This window comes from Arachis ipaensis, chromosome B9 (genome assembly GCF_059453495.1).
Source record: "Arachis ipaensis isolate K30076 ecotype BB chromosome B9, ASM5945349v1, whole genome shotgun sequence".
NCBI lineage: Eukaryota > Viridiplantae > Streptophyta > Magnoliopsida > Fabales > Fabaceae > Arachis > Arachis ipaensis.
The window spans coordinates 51013242-51027348 of NC_142444.1; the positions used below are offsets into that span (position 1 = coordinate 51013242).

Below are 14107 nucleotides of genomic sequence, written 5' to 3' on the forward strand. Positions count from 1 at the left end.
TCTGTTAACATCAATCACAGCTCTTGCTGTGGCCAGGAAAGGTCTTCCTAGGATGATAGATTCATCCTCTTCCTTTCCAGTATCCAGGACTATGAAATCAGTAGGGATGTAAAGGCCTTCAACCTTTACTAACACGTCCTCTACTTGTCCATAAGCCTGTTTTCTTGAACTGTCTGCCATCTCTAATGAGATTTTAGCAGCTTGCACCCCATAGATTCCCAGTTTCTCTATTACAGAGAGGGGCATGAGGTTTATTCCTGAACCAAGGTCACACAGGGCCTTAAAGATCATGGTGCCTATGGTACAGGGTATTATGAACTTTCCAGGATCCTGTCTCTTCTGAGGCAATGTCAGTTGATCCAGATCACTTAGTTCATTGATGAACAAGGGAGGTTCAACTTCCCAAGTTTCAATACCAAATAATTTGGCATTCAACTTCATGATTGCACCAAGGAACTTGGTAGCTTGCTCTTCAGTAACATCCTCATTCTCTTCAGAAGAGGGATACTCATCAGAGCTCATGAAGGGCATAAGGAGGTTCAATGGAATCTCTATGGTCTCTAGATGAGCCTCAGAATCCTTTGGTTCCTCAGAGGAAAGCTCCTTAATGATCACTGGACGTCCCAGGAGGTCTTCCTCCTTGGGATTCACGTCCTCTCCTTCCCTTACAGGTTCGGCCATGGTGCTTATGTCAATGGCCTTGCACTCTCCTTTTGGATTCTCTTCTATATTGCTTGGGAGAGTACTATGAGGGATTTCAGTGATCCTTTTACTCAGCTTATCCCATGAGTTCAGGCTATCCTTAGGTTGAGAATCCAACCAGAGTCTAGCTCTGTCTCTTACAGCAAAAGGGAAAAACATGAGCCTGTAGACTTTAGGATCTACTCCATTAGTCTTTACAGTATCACATATCTGCAAGAATTCAGTTAAGAACTGAAAAGGGTCTTCAGATGGAAGTCCATAAAACTTGCAGTTCTGCTGCATCAGAGAAACTAATTGAGGTTTCAGCTCAAAGTTGTTTGCTCCAATGGCAGGAATGGAGATGCTTCTTCCATGTAAATTGGAATTAGGTGCAGTAAAGTCACCAAGCATTCTCCTTGCATTATTATTATTTTCAGCTGCCATTTTCTTTTCTTGTTTGATAATTTCTGACAGGTGCTTGCTAGTTTGTTGTAATTCAGCTTCTCTTAGTTTCCTCTTTAGAGTCCTTTCAGGTTCTGGATCTGCTTCAACAAGAATATTCTTGTCCTTGCTCCTGCTCATATGACAAAGAAGAGGGCGTAGAAAAATAATAATAGAGATCCTCTTTTTTTTTTTTTGAGTGAGGGAGAGATGTTAGTGGATGAATAAACAAATAGAATAAGATGAGAGGGGAAAGTGAATTTTCGAAAACAATTTTTGAAAAAGAGTTAGTGATTTTCGAAAATAGTTTTTGAAAAAGGTTAGTATTTTTTTTTCGAAAAATTTTTAAAATCAAAAATAAAAATAATTAGTTAATAAAAAAGAAATTTTTGAAAAAGAGGGAAGATATTTTCGAAAATTAGAGAGAGAGAGAGTTAGTTAGGTAGTTTTGAAAAAGTTAAGAAACAAACAAAAAGTTAGTTAGTTAGTTGAAACAAATTTGAAAAGATAAGAAGTTGGGAAGTTAGAGAAGATATTTTGAAATCAAATTTTGAAAAAGGGAAGATAAGAAGATATTTTTGAAAAGATATGATAGAAATTAGTTTTTGAAAAAGATTTGAATTTTTAAAATCACAATTAATAACTTGATTCACAAGAAATCACAAGATATGATTCTAGAACTTAAAATTTGGATCTTTCTTAACAAGCAAGTAACAAACTTCAAATTTTTGAATCAAAACATTAATTGATTATGTTATTTTCGAAAATTTGATAAAAAAATAAGAAAAAAGTTTTTGAAAAATATTTTTTGGAATTTTCGAAAATAACTAAGAATTTTGAAAAAGATTTGATTTTTGAAAAAGATTTTGAAAAAGATAAGATTTTCAAATTGAAAATTTGATTTGACTCATAAGAAACAATTTGATTTTAAAAATTTTTGAAAAGGTCAATCAAATTTTTGAATTTGATGAGAGAAAAAGGGAAAGATATATATATATATATTTTTTTTGATTTTTTTTTTATGCAACAGAGAAACAAGAAAAATGATGCAATGCATGGCAATTTTAGATCAAAACTATGAATGTGTGCAAGAATGCTATGAATGTCAAGATGAACACCAAGAACACTGTGAATATCATGATGAACATCAAGAACATATTTTTGAAAAATTTTATATGCAAAGAAAACATGCAAGACACCAAACTTAGAAATCTTTCATGTTTAGACTCTAATAAATAAAAAATGTATATGTAAAACAAGAAAAGACACAAAACAAGAAAAACATCAAGATCAAACAAGAAGACTGACAAAGAACAACTTGAAGATCATGAAGAACACTATGAATGCATGAAATTTTTGAAAAATGCAAGATGCACATGCAATTGACACCAAACTTATAACATGACTCAAGACTAAAACAAGAAACATGAAATATTTTTGATTTTTGTGATTTTCTAAATTTTTTTGGATTTTTATTTTATATTTTTCGAAAAATTATTTAGAAAAAGAAAAATAAGGATTCAAAATTTTTAATATGAATTCCAGGAATCTTATGCTCTAAAGCTCCAATCAAAGGGTCAGGCTTGGCTCAATAGCCAGCCAAGCTTTAGTATGTAACTCAGACATGACACGCCTGACATTCCTTACATTCAACAGCCAATTGGCTAAGAAAGATAAAGAAGCTCTTCTCTTGAGTATAAGAATTGAGACATGGCTTTACAGCCAGCCAGGCTTCAACATGCTTCATGAAACACTAGAATTCATTCTTAAAAATTCTGAAGCCATAGAATAATTTATTTTTGAAAACACATTTTTTTTTTTGAAAACAGATGAGAAATTTTTGAAAAATTTTTGAAAATAAAATAAAAAGAAAATTACCTAATCTGAGCAACAAGATGAACCGTCAGTTGTCCAAACTCAAACAATCCCCGGCAACGGCGCCAAAAACTTGGTGCACAAATTGTGAATCACACTTTTCACAACTCGTACCACTAACCAGCAAGTGCACTGGGTCGTCCAAGTAATACCTTACGTGAGTAAGGGTCGAATCCCACGGAGATTGTTGGTGTGAAGCAAGCTATGGTCACCTTGTAAATCTCAGTCAGGCAGATATAAATGGATAATGGTGTTTTCGAATAATAATTAATAAGATAGGGATAGAGGTACTTATGTAAATCATTGGTTGGAATTTCAGATAAGCGAATGGAGATACTTTCGTTCCTCTGAACCTCTGCTTTCCTGCTATCTTCATCCAACCAGTCTTACTCCTTTCCATGGCTGGCTTTATGCAAGGGCATCACCGTTGTCAGTGGCTACATCCCCTCCTCTCAATGAATAATATGCTCACGCACCCTGTCACGGCACGGCTATTCATCTGTCGGTTCTCGATCATGCTGGAATAGGATTCACCCTCCTTTTGCGTCTGTCACTAACGCCCAACAATCGCGAGTTTGAAGCTCGTCACAGTCATTCAATCATTGAATCCTACTCGGAATACCACAGACAAGGTTTAGACTTTCCGGATTCTCTTGAATGCCGCCATCATTCTAGCTTACGCCACGAAGATTCTGGTTAGGAGATCTAAGAGATATTCATTCTAGCTTAATTCATGTAGAACAGAAGTGTTTGTCAGGCACGCGTTCATAAGGGAGAAGGATGATGAGCGTCACACATAATCATCACCTTCATCACGTTCTTGGGTGCGAATGGATATCTTAGAAGCGAAATAAGATGAATTGAATAGAAAACAGAAGTACTTTGCATTAATCTTTGAGGAACAGCAGAGCTCCACACCTTAATCTCTGGAGTGTAGAAACTCTACCGTTTGAAAATACATAAGTGAAGGTCCAGGCATGGCCGAGATGGCCAGCCCCTCTGATCTAAGAACCAGGCGTCCAAAGATGTCAAATACAATAGTAAGAGGTCCTATTTATAATAAACTAGTCACTAGGGTTTACAGAAGTAAGTAATTGATGCATAAATCCTCTTCTGGGGCCCACTTGGTGTGTGCTTAGGCTGGGCTTTAAGTGTTGCACGTGCAGAGGTCCTCCTTGGAGTTGAACGCCAGCTTTTGTGCCAGTTTGGGCGTTCAACTCTGGTTTTGGCTCCTTTTCTGGCGCTGGACGCCAGATTTGGGTAGAAAGCTGGTGTTGAACCCCCGTTTACATCGTCTATTCTTGGCCAAAGTATGGACTATCATACATTGCTGGAAAGCCCTGGATGTCTACTTTCCAACGCAAGTGGAAGCGCGCCATTTCGAGTTCTGTAGCTCCAGAAAATCCACTTTGAGTGCAGGGAGGTTAGAATCCAACAGCATCAGCAGTCCTTTTTCAACCTCTGAATCTGATTTTTGCTCAAGTCCCTCAATTTCAGCCAGAAAATACCTGAAATCACAGAAAAACATACAAACTCATAGTAAAGTCCAGAAATGTGAATTTAACATAAAATCTATTAAAAACACCCCTAAAAGTAATTAGATTCTACTAAAAACATACTAAAAATAATGCCAAAAAGCGTATAAATTATCCGCTCATTAATTATCTGAGAGATAGATTGAATACTTGATAAGGTTGTGCATATTTAAAATTCAAATTTTAATTTTAAATTACATGCAGATTTAGTTGGAATTAAAATTTGAAAAAATGTAAAAGAACAGACATCAGGAACGTATTGAAAATGAAGACGAATACGAGAAATAACTTGGATAGAAAGATAGAGAAAAATATAAAAATATCATATCGCTGTTGTGCTCTCTGTGGCCGGGTGACTCAGTACTTTTTATCGATTTGCTCTCTTCCGCCGCTTCCTCCTTCGTATCCATCACCACATCATCGATGACCACCACAAACTCCACTGCACTCACTGCAACACCACCGCCATATTATGATCCACCACCATAGCTTTCACAACCTCATCCACTGCCTTAACTTTGCCTTGGTGCGTACATGAACTCAATAATCTCCACCTCCAACTTAAATTAGGGAAGATAGAAAAAGAAGAAGATTTTACAAAAATAGAATCAGTGAACGTAGGAGAAAAAAGGAAGAGGAACTGAAGGTGAAGAAGGAGAAGAACCAAAGAAGAGGAGGAAGAGATAAAACTGAAAAAAAAGAATGGAGAGAATCACTTTTTTAATTTTGATTTTGAATTCAAATTTTGAAATTTGAAAATTTCAGGTTATATGTACATATAAACTATAAAGCAAACTGGAAAAGGAGGATAAAAAACTCAGATGCAGTCATAAAAAATATGGTGTAATGAAAATAGTTTGATGCAGGTGTTATTATGGTAATAAAAGTCATGATATTAATGACTGAAGGCATGGAAATTTTAATGGATAAACACACATATCAGAAAACACACATGTTAGAAATTGAGAATGAACCTGAAAGATGACACGTAGAAATTTCACTATGGGAATAACCTTTTTTTCAAGAAATTGAGAATGAACCTAGAAGATGACACGTAGAAATTTCACTATGGGAATAACCTTCTTTTCAATGTATGTTATAGGATTTTAATTTTATTTATTAAAATTAAATCTATAATTAATCTAATTAAAATATTGAATCATTGGATCACTAATTCAATCAGTAGATTATTTGTTTAACATATATATTGATCTAGTTATAATTAAATAAATATATATAATTATAAAAATAAAATTAAGATTTACAATTCATAAAAAGTTAATGCTTTTTTATATATAAAAGTTAATTAATTAAAGATATAAAATATAATTTAGTTTTATTTAAAAAAATTATATACTTAAAATTTATTTATCCTATTACTCTATATATATAATAAGGCTAATGTTGTTGGGCTTTTTTTTCAATAAATAAACTTAATATATTATTTATAAACATATGCATTTTTAGTCACCAAAAAAAAAATAAACATATGCATTTTTGAGATATTTTATATTTTATAATGTATTTTTTATTTGATTTATTATTATTATTATTTTTAAATTAATTTTAATTGATTTTTAAAAAAGAGTTAACTTGCCAACTTGTCATAAAGTATGGCGGGTTAGCATTTTCAGTCTGTTTTATTTCGGCAGGAGAGTCGATCCATCCTTTTTTGAGCAGGCTTTACCGAGTCGGGATAGGTCGGATGGAATAGGATGAGCTATCTGTTTGGCACCGTTAGAGCAATTTCAATGGTAAAAGAATTTGAAACCTCATTCACTATGTGTTAGTAAAAGATGATGGCCTATCGTTGAAATAAACAGAAAGAAAGTTTCTTCACGTGTTTCAAAGCAATAGAAGCCCTTTTAAAGGGACTCTCTTTTTTTTAATTTAACCAATAATATATAGACATTTGTTTTTTTTTTTAACTAAAGATAGGGAGATTCAAACCTCAACCTCTTAAATGAGTATAGAGAGACTATGCCATTTGAACTATAATTCATTGGCTATAAACATTGGTTTATTAAATTAAAAAAATAAATAATATTTTGTTATTAAAATTAATACTTTATATACATATATGAGCTGACCGTTAGATGTATTAACGTTATATATATTATACTTTATGTATATAATTAATTATTAATAAATTAAATATGATTTAATTATTTTATATAATTATTATAATAATTATATAAAATAATTAAATCATATTTAATTTATTAATAATTATAATAATTAATTATATCTCTATTTTAATTAATAATTTAAATCATAATTAATATAAATAATTATATTAAATATTAAATATTATTTATATTATTATATTAAATTATAATTAATTAAATTTATTTACATAAAAAAATTTAATTTTTTACACATTATAAAATAAATTTTTAGTGAGTTGTTTATTTTTATTTATGAAATTTGAAATGCTAACCACATTACAAAACTAGCCGTTGCAAAATTAGCCGTTTAATATGTTATCGTTATTATTAATAAATTAATATTTTGTTACTCTATATATACTACTTACATACACTTCTATTCTCACACTTTCTTCTACTCTTCTACATCTTCTTTCAAAGTTTATGAAATCAAATTCTACTGCTATTATTTTTTGTTCGAAAAAATCAATCCAAACTAACTCAACTCTTTTTTCAATTACTTACAAAACTTGTCTCAAACTCCAAATACCTAACAATCTCAAATTTGCTAGTATAATCTGCCACAGACAAGGAACTCTAACATACCTTAGAAAACCTACAAAGCTCCTAAAATTTGCTAGTATAATCTGCCACAGACAAGGAACCTTGCTTCAGCTGCATAAGTTTCATCTCCTTCGCTTCCCTTGCAGACTCAGAAAAATACTTTCTATAGAAGGCCGTTTGGAATATATCCCAAGGAACGTCAGCATTTTGAAGCTGTAGCAAGCGGCACTCGGCTTGCCACCAATGTTGGGCTTCTCCCAGAAGCTAATAAGCAGCAAATTCCACATATTGATTATTCGGAACATGCTGCACCTATAAAGCACGCTCCATGGCTTGGAACAAGTTGTCCACTTCTGTAGGGTTAGTCTATCCTCTGAAATTTGGCGGATAAACCTTGAGGAAAGTCGCCAAGGTCATCGGAGCACCTCCCATGTTATCACCGTTCCCTTCAATATTATCATTCGTGTTTCCTTCGCCATTCCCCTTTCCATTCCCAGCCGGTTGGCCTAACCTCTGCACAGCTTGCAGAGTCGCAGCAGCATTAGCCTCCATGGTGTTTGCAAGATTCGCCATCGCCGCTATAAATTCGGCATGGTTATCGGCCGGTTGCGTGTTTCTACTCTCGGCTCGTGAACGTGTACGACCTCGTCCGTGAGTGGCCATTAGGGTTCCTGTCTACACCAAACAATCGATCTCAAGGTGATCAGTCTCAATATCAAAAGCCTAGTGCTTCAATTATCCCAAACAGGCACTCACAAACAAGCATGCTACGCAATATCAAGTAGATAACCTAATAGCATCAAAGAAAAGACACACAGAGTATGCAATGAAGTACAATCGGTCCATCCCTCGGGCTCACGAGGACGAACTGCTCTGATACCACTAAATATAACACCCTAATTAGCCTAAGCCTTAATTCACGCCGTAAAGCAAAGGTTAATCAAAGGTTACGATAGTTCTAAGCTCATACATATACTATATAGAAGGAATTAATATAATCTAGAAGCCCGATGAAGGACATAGCTCAAAAACAGGATGTGAAAAATGCAAAACGTACTAACGGAGCTACTAAATTAAAGCACAAGATATAAATATAATATAACAAAAGATAAGAGTATAATATCATAAAAATCTAGCCACGGCTCGTAGAGTTTAAGCCGGCTAGCCATATGTAAAGACAAAACAGAATCTGAAGTTTAAAATAGCTTATACAAGTTTTTCTCTCTCAATACAAGCCTCTAGGCAAAAGCGAGATACAAAAGTGAGAGAATGTAAACAAAATAATCAAAAAGACTCCAAAAAGTATCATGATCCTCCGCTTCTGTCACCATCCAAACAACTTACCGAGGTGGGTTGCGACCTGCATCTAAAAAATACAACAAAAATATGGTATGAGAACCGGAGGTTCTCAGTATGGTAACAATGCCCAGTGATGTAAGATATAAGGCCCTGGGATGCCAAAGGCAATCCTAGACTTCATATCCATCACAAGATTCAATCTTAAGACATAACTAGAAATAGTAAAGCATATATAAAACCTTAACATAACTTAAAAGCTTAACATACTTAAGGGGCAATCTAACTTAAGGGATTTTCTAGTCTAACAGTCCTCCGCTGTCCCACAGCCTTCACCAACCTATCCCCCATGCAATTCCATCGCCACCGCCTTCCGAACCTCCTCAATCCCAGTAGAAAGCACAAGTAAAATCAATGCAAGTAAAACACAAGTAGAAGCATATAAGGCAGGTAATTCAAGTAAGCAAGTAGACATGTTATACAATTTAGGCATATAATTACAAGTCGGAAAAGCAAACAAACAGGTAGAAGATGCACATGATGAATGCCTGTCCTATTGGTTGTAATATCACATTGTCAGTTCAACTGCCAACCCAACACATCTCCATGGAGATGTCGCCCTTCGGAGTCATCATTGGAACCCCCGAAATATGGTGCTCGGATCACCGTCCAGGATTTTGTGCCTGCACACTCTATTGACCCGAAGGGATGCGAGCGGGATACTCTTGCCACAGACCTCACATCTCAACGTAAGCGGGATTAACCACCGTCCTTATGCCGCCGCCGCTACCTCGACAGGCGGGATTAACCACCATCCCTGCCGGGCGCGCGTGTCAACAATCTCAATATAAAATGATACATCAGTGGTTTTTCAGAAAACATTTTCAGTATATCATGGATCCATCATCTCTTTCCGAGTCCTCGACTCATCTCAACCACTGTCAATTCAACATTTTCATTCCGAACTCGTTAGTTCATCACTTTCTCAATTCATACATCTTTCGCTCTTCTCAATCCACTAAACCCATCCTCAGTACATGATGAGCGGATAATTTATACCCTTTTTGGCAATGTTTTTACATAGTTTTTAATATGTTTTAGTTAATTTTTATTATATTTTTATTAGTTTTTATGCAAAAATCACATTTTTGGACTTTACTATGAGTTTTTGTGCTTTTCTATAATTTTAGGTATTTTTTGGCTGAAATTGAGAGACCTGAGCAAAAATCTTATTCAGAGGCTGAAAAAGGACTGAAGATGATGTTGGATTCTGACCCTCCTGCACTCGAAATAGATTTTCTGGAGATACAGAAACCCAATTGGCGTGCTCTTAATTGCTTTGGAAAGTAGACATCATGGGCTTTCCAGCAATATATAATAGTCCATACTTTGCCCGAGATTTGATGGCCCAAACTGGCGTTCAAACGCCCACTTGAGACCATTTTCTGGAGTAAAACGCCAGAACTGGCACCAAAATTGGAGTTAAACGCCCAAACTGGCACCCAAGCTGGCGTTTAACTCCAAGGATGGCCTATGCACATAAAAGCTTCAATGCTCAGTCCAAGCACACACCAAGTGGGCCCCAGAAGTGGATTTCTGCACTATCTGCACCTAGTTATTCATTTTCTGTAAACCTAAGTTACTAGTTTAGTATAAATAGCACTTTTTACTATTATACTTAGGGAGCTTTATGCCATATTTCACATTTGGAGTGGCTGGCCATTTGGCCATGCCTAGACTATTTTCACTTATGTATTTTCTACAGTGGAGTTTCTACACCCCATAGATTAAGGTGTGGAGTTCTGCTGTTCTTCATGAATTAATGCAATTACTACTGTTTTTCTATTCAATCACGCTTGATTCTATTCTAAGATACTCACTCGTACTTCAATCTGGAGAATGATATGATCCGTGACACTCATCATTATTCTCAATTCTATGAACGCGTGCCTGACAACCACTCCCGTTCTATCTGAGCTTAACATAGTCATTGGGCGACAGCTTGAGTGCGTATCTCTTGGGTATCTAATAAACGGACCAAGTCCGTGAGATTAGTATCTTTGTGGTATAGGCTAGAACCATTGGCTGTCATTCCTGAGATCCAAAAAGTCTAAACCTTGTCTGTGGTATTCCGAGTAGGATTTCGGAATGGATGACTGTGACGAGCTTCAAACCTGTGAATGTTGGGTGAAGTGACAGTGTACAAAAGGATCAATGGATCCTATTCCGATGCTAGCAGGATCCGACAGTTGATTAGCCGTGCAGAAACCGTAGAGGACCATTTTCACTGAGAGGATCCTACAACTTGCCATGGAAGGGAGCATGCATAATTGGAAGACAATAGGAAAGCAGAGGTTCAGAAGCAACAAAGCATCTCCAAACGCTTATCTGAAATTCTCACCAATGAATTACATAAGTAACTTTATTTTATTTTATGTTTATTTATCTTTTAATTATCAATACTCATAACCATTTGAATCCGCCTGACTGAGGTTTACAAGATAACCATAGCTTGCTTCAAGCCAACAATCTCTGTGGGATCGACCCTTACTCACGTAAAGTATTACTTGGACGACCCAGTGCACTTGCTGGTTAGTTGTGCGGAGTTGTGAAAAGTGTGAATCACAATTTCCCACACCAAGTTTTTGGCGACGTTGCCGGGGATTGTTCGAGTTTGGACAACTAACGGTTCATCTTGTTGCTTAGATTAGGTAATTTTATTTTATGTTTAAGCTTTTTATTTTTTTATTTTTTATTTTCAAAAAAATACAAAAAAATTTTTCAGTTTTCGAAAAATTCAAAAAAAAAATTGTTCTTCAGAATTTTTAAGAATGAATTCTAGAATTTCATGAGATATGTTGAAGCCTGGCTGGCTGTTAAGCCATGTCTAATCTTTTGGACTGAGGTTTTCACTTATCTTTGCAGGAGCCTTTTGGTTCCCATCAATTTGGCTGTTGTATGTAATGCTCTGCTAAAGCTTGGCTGACCATTTAGCCATGTCTAATTCTTTTGGACCGAAGCTTTAGACTAACATTGCATGAATCCCAGAATTCTTATTAAAAATTTTGTATCTCTATTTTCTTTTGCCAAAATAATTTCGAAAATATACAAAAAAAAAACTTAATAAAACCACAAAAAACCAAAAATTTTGTGTTTCTTGTTTGAGTCTAGTGTCAAATTTTAAGTTTGGTGTCAATTGCATCTTTTTAATTTTCTTAAATATTCGAAAATTCATGCATTGTGTTCTTCTTTGATCTTCAAGTTGTTCTTGATGATTTTCCTTGTTTGATCTTTAATTTTTCTTGTTTTGTGTCTTTTCTTGTTTTTCTTGTGCAATTTTTAATTATTAGTGTCTAAACATTAAAAAGTTCTAAGTTTGGTGTCTTGCATGTCTTTCTTTTCTTGAAAAGTTTTCAAAAATATGTTCTTGATGTTCATTATGATCTTCAAAGTATTTTTGGTGTTCATCTTGACATTCAAAGTGTTCTTGCATGCATTTTTTGTTTTGATCTTAAACTTTTATGTTTTGTGTCATTTTGTCATTTTTTTCTATCCTCATTAAAAATTTAAAAATAAAAAATAATATCTTTCCCTTATTTTACTCATAAATTTCGAAATTTTGGGTTGATTTAGTCAAAAGTTTTAAATTTAGTTGTTTCTTGTTAGTCAAGTCAAAATTTCAAATTAAAAATTCTATCTTTTCAAATCTTTTTCAAAATCAAATCCTTTTCATTTTTCTTTCATGTTTTTCGAAAATTCTCCAAAATTGATTTTCAAAATATTTCTCTTATTTGTATTTCATATTTTTCGAAATTATTACTAATATTTAACGTTTTGAGTCAAAAATTTGCAAGTTGTTACTTGCCTATTAAGAAAGGATCAATCTTTAAATTCTGGAATCATATCTTTTAGTTTCTTGTTAGTCAAGTAATCAACTTTAATTTCAAAAATCAAATCTTTTTAACTTCCTTTTCAAATCTTTTTCAAAATTAATTTCAATCATATCTTTTTCAAAACTTAATTTCAAAATCTTTTTCTAACCTCTCATCTTTTCAAAATTTATTTTCAAATCTTTTTCAATTAACAAACAAGTCAAGTGGGATTTTTCAAGTGTTTGTTTTCACTTGTTTGTTTTAATTTTAAAAGTTTACTATTTCTTATCTTTTTCAAAACCAGCTATCTACTTTTCTCTCTCTAATTTTCGAAAACCCCTCACCACTTTTTCAAAATTCTTTTTAATTAACTAATTGTTTTAAATTTTAATTTTATTTTATTTCTTTTAATAATTTCGAATTCTAACTAATAATTAAAATAAAAACAAAAATATTTTTATTTTATTTTAAATTTCGAATTCTCCTTCTCTCTTATCTCTTTCTATTTCTTTTATTTATTCACTAACATCTCTCTTCTTTAAATTCGAACCCTCTCCCTTTCTCTGTGTTTGACTTCTTCTTATTCCCTCTCGACCTCATTCTTCTATTCTTCCATTCTTCTGCTTAAATAAAGGAATCTCTATACTGTGAGATAGAGGATTTCTCTTCTTTTCTATTCTCTTCTTTTTTTTATGAGCAGAAATAGGGATAAGGACATTCTTGTTGAAGCTAATCCTGAACCTGAAAGGACTCTGAAGAGAAAGCTAAGAGAAGCTAAAACACAACACTCTGGAGAGGACCTTCCAAAAATTTTCGAAAAAGAAGAAGACATGGCCGAACCCAATAACAATGGTAGAGATGCAAGGAAGGTGCTTGGTGACTTTACTGCACCAACTTCTGACTTCTATGGAAGAAGCATCTCAATTCCTGCAATTAGGGCAAACAACTTTGAGCTTAAGCCTCAATTAGTTTCTCTAATGCAGCAGAATTGCAACTTTCATGGACTTCCATTGGAAGATCCTCATCAGTTCTTAGCTGAATTCTTGCAAATCTGTGACACTGTCAAGACCAATGGGGTTAATCCCGAGGTCTACAGACTTATGCTTTTCCCCTTTGCTGTAAGAGACAGAGCTAGGACATGGTTGGACTCACAACCTAAAGAAAGCCTGAACTCTTGGGAAAAGTTGGTCAATACTTTCTTGGCCAAATTCTTTCCACCTCAAAAGTTGAGCAAGCTTAGAGTGGAAGTCCAAACCTTCAGACAGAAGGAAGGTGAATACCTCTATGAAGCTTGGGAAAGATACAAGCAATTGATCAGAAAGTGTCCTTTTGATATTCTTTCAGAATGGAGCATCCTATGTATATTCTATGATGGTCTGTCTGAATTGTCCAAGATGTCATTGGATTACTCTGTTGGTGGATCTCTTCATCTAAAGAAGACGCCTGCAGAAGCCCAGGAACTCATTGAAAATGGTTGAAATAACCAATTCATGTATACTTCTGAAAGAAATCCTGTGAATAATGGGATGACTCAGAAGAAAGAAATTCTTGAGATTGATACTCTGAATGCCATATTGGCTCAGAACAAAATATTGACTCAGCAAGTCAATATGATTTCTCAGAGTCTGACTGGAATGCAAGCTGTATCCAGCAGTACTAAAGAAGCTTCCTCTGAAGAAGAAGCTTATGACCCTGA

The 14107-nt window shown here is 34.4% G+C and overlaps 1 non-coding gene across 1 annotated transcript; it reads right to left on the reverse strand.

The window, feature by feature from the left end:
- Positions 1-13643: 13643 nt before the first annotated feature.
- LOC148544625 (small nucleolar RNA R71) lies at positions 13644-13750 on the reverse strand. Its single transcript, XR_015900570.1, has one exon. It is a non-coding gene; the product is annotated as a small nucleolar RNA R71 (small nucleolar RNA).
- Positions 13751-14107: the final 357 nt, after the last annotated feature.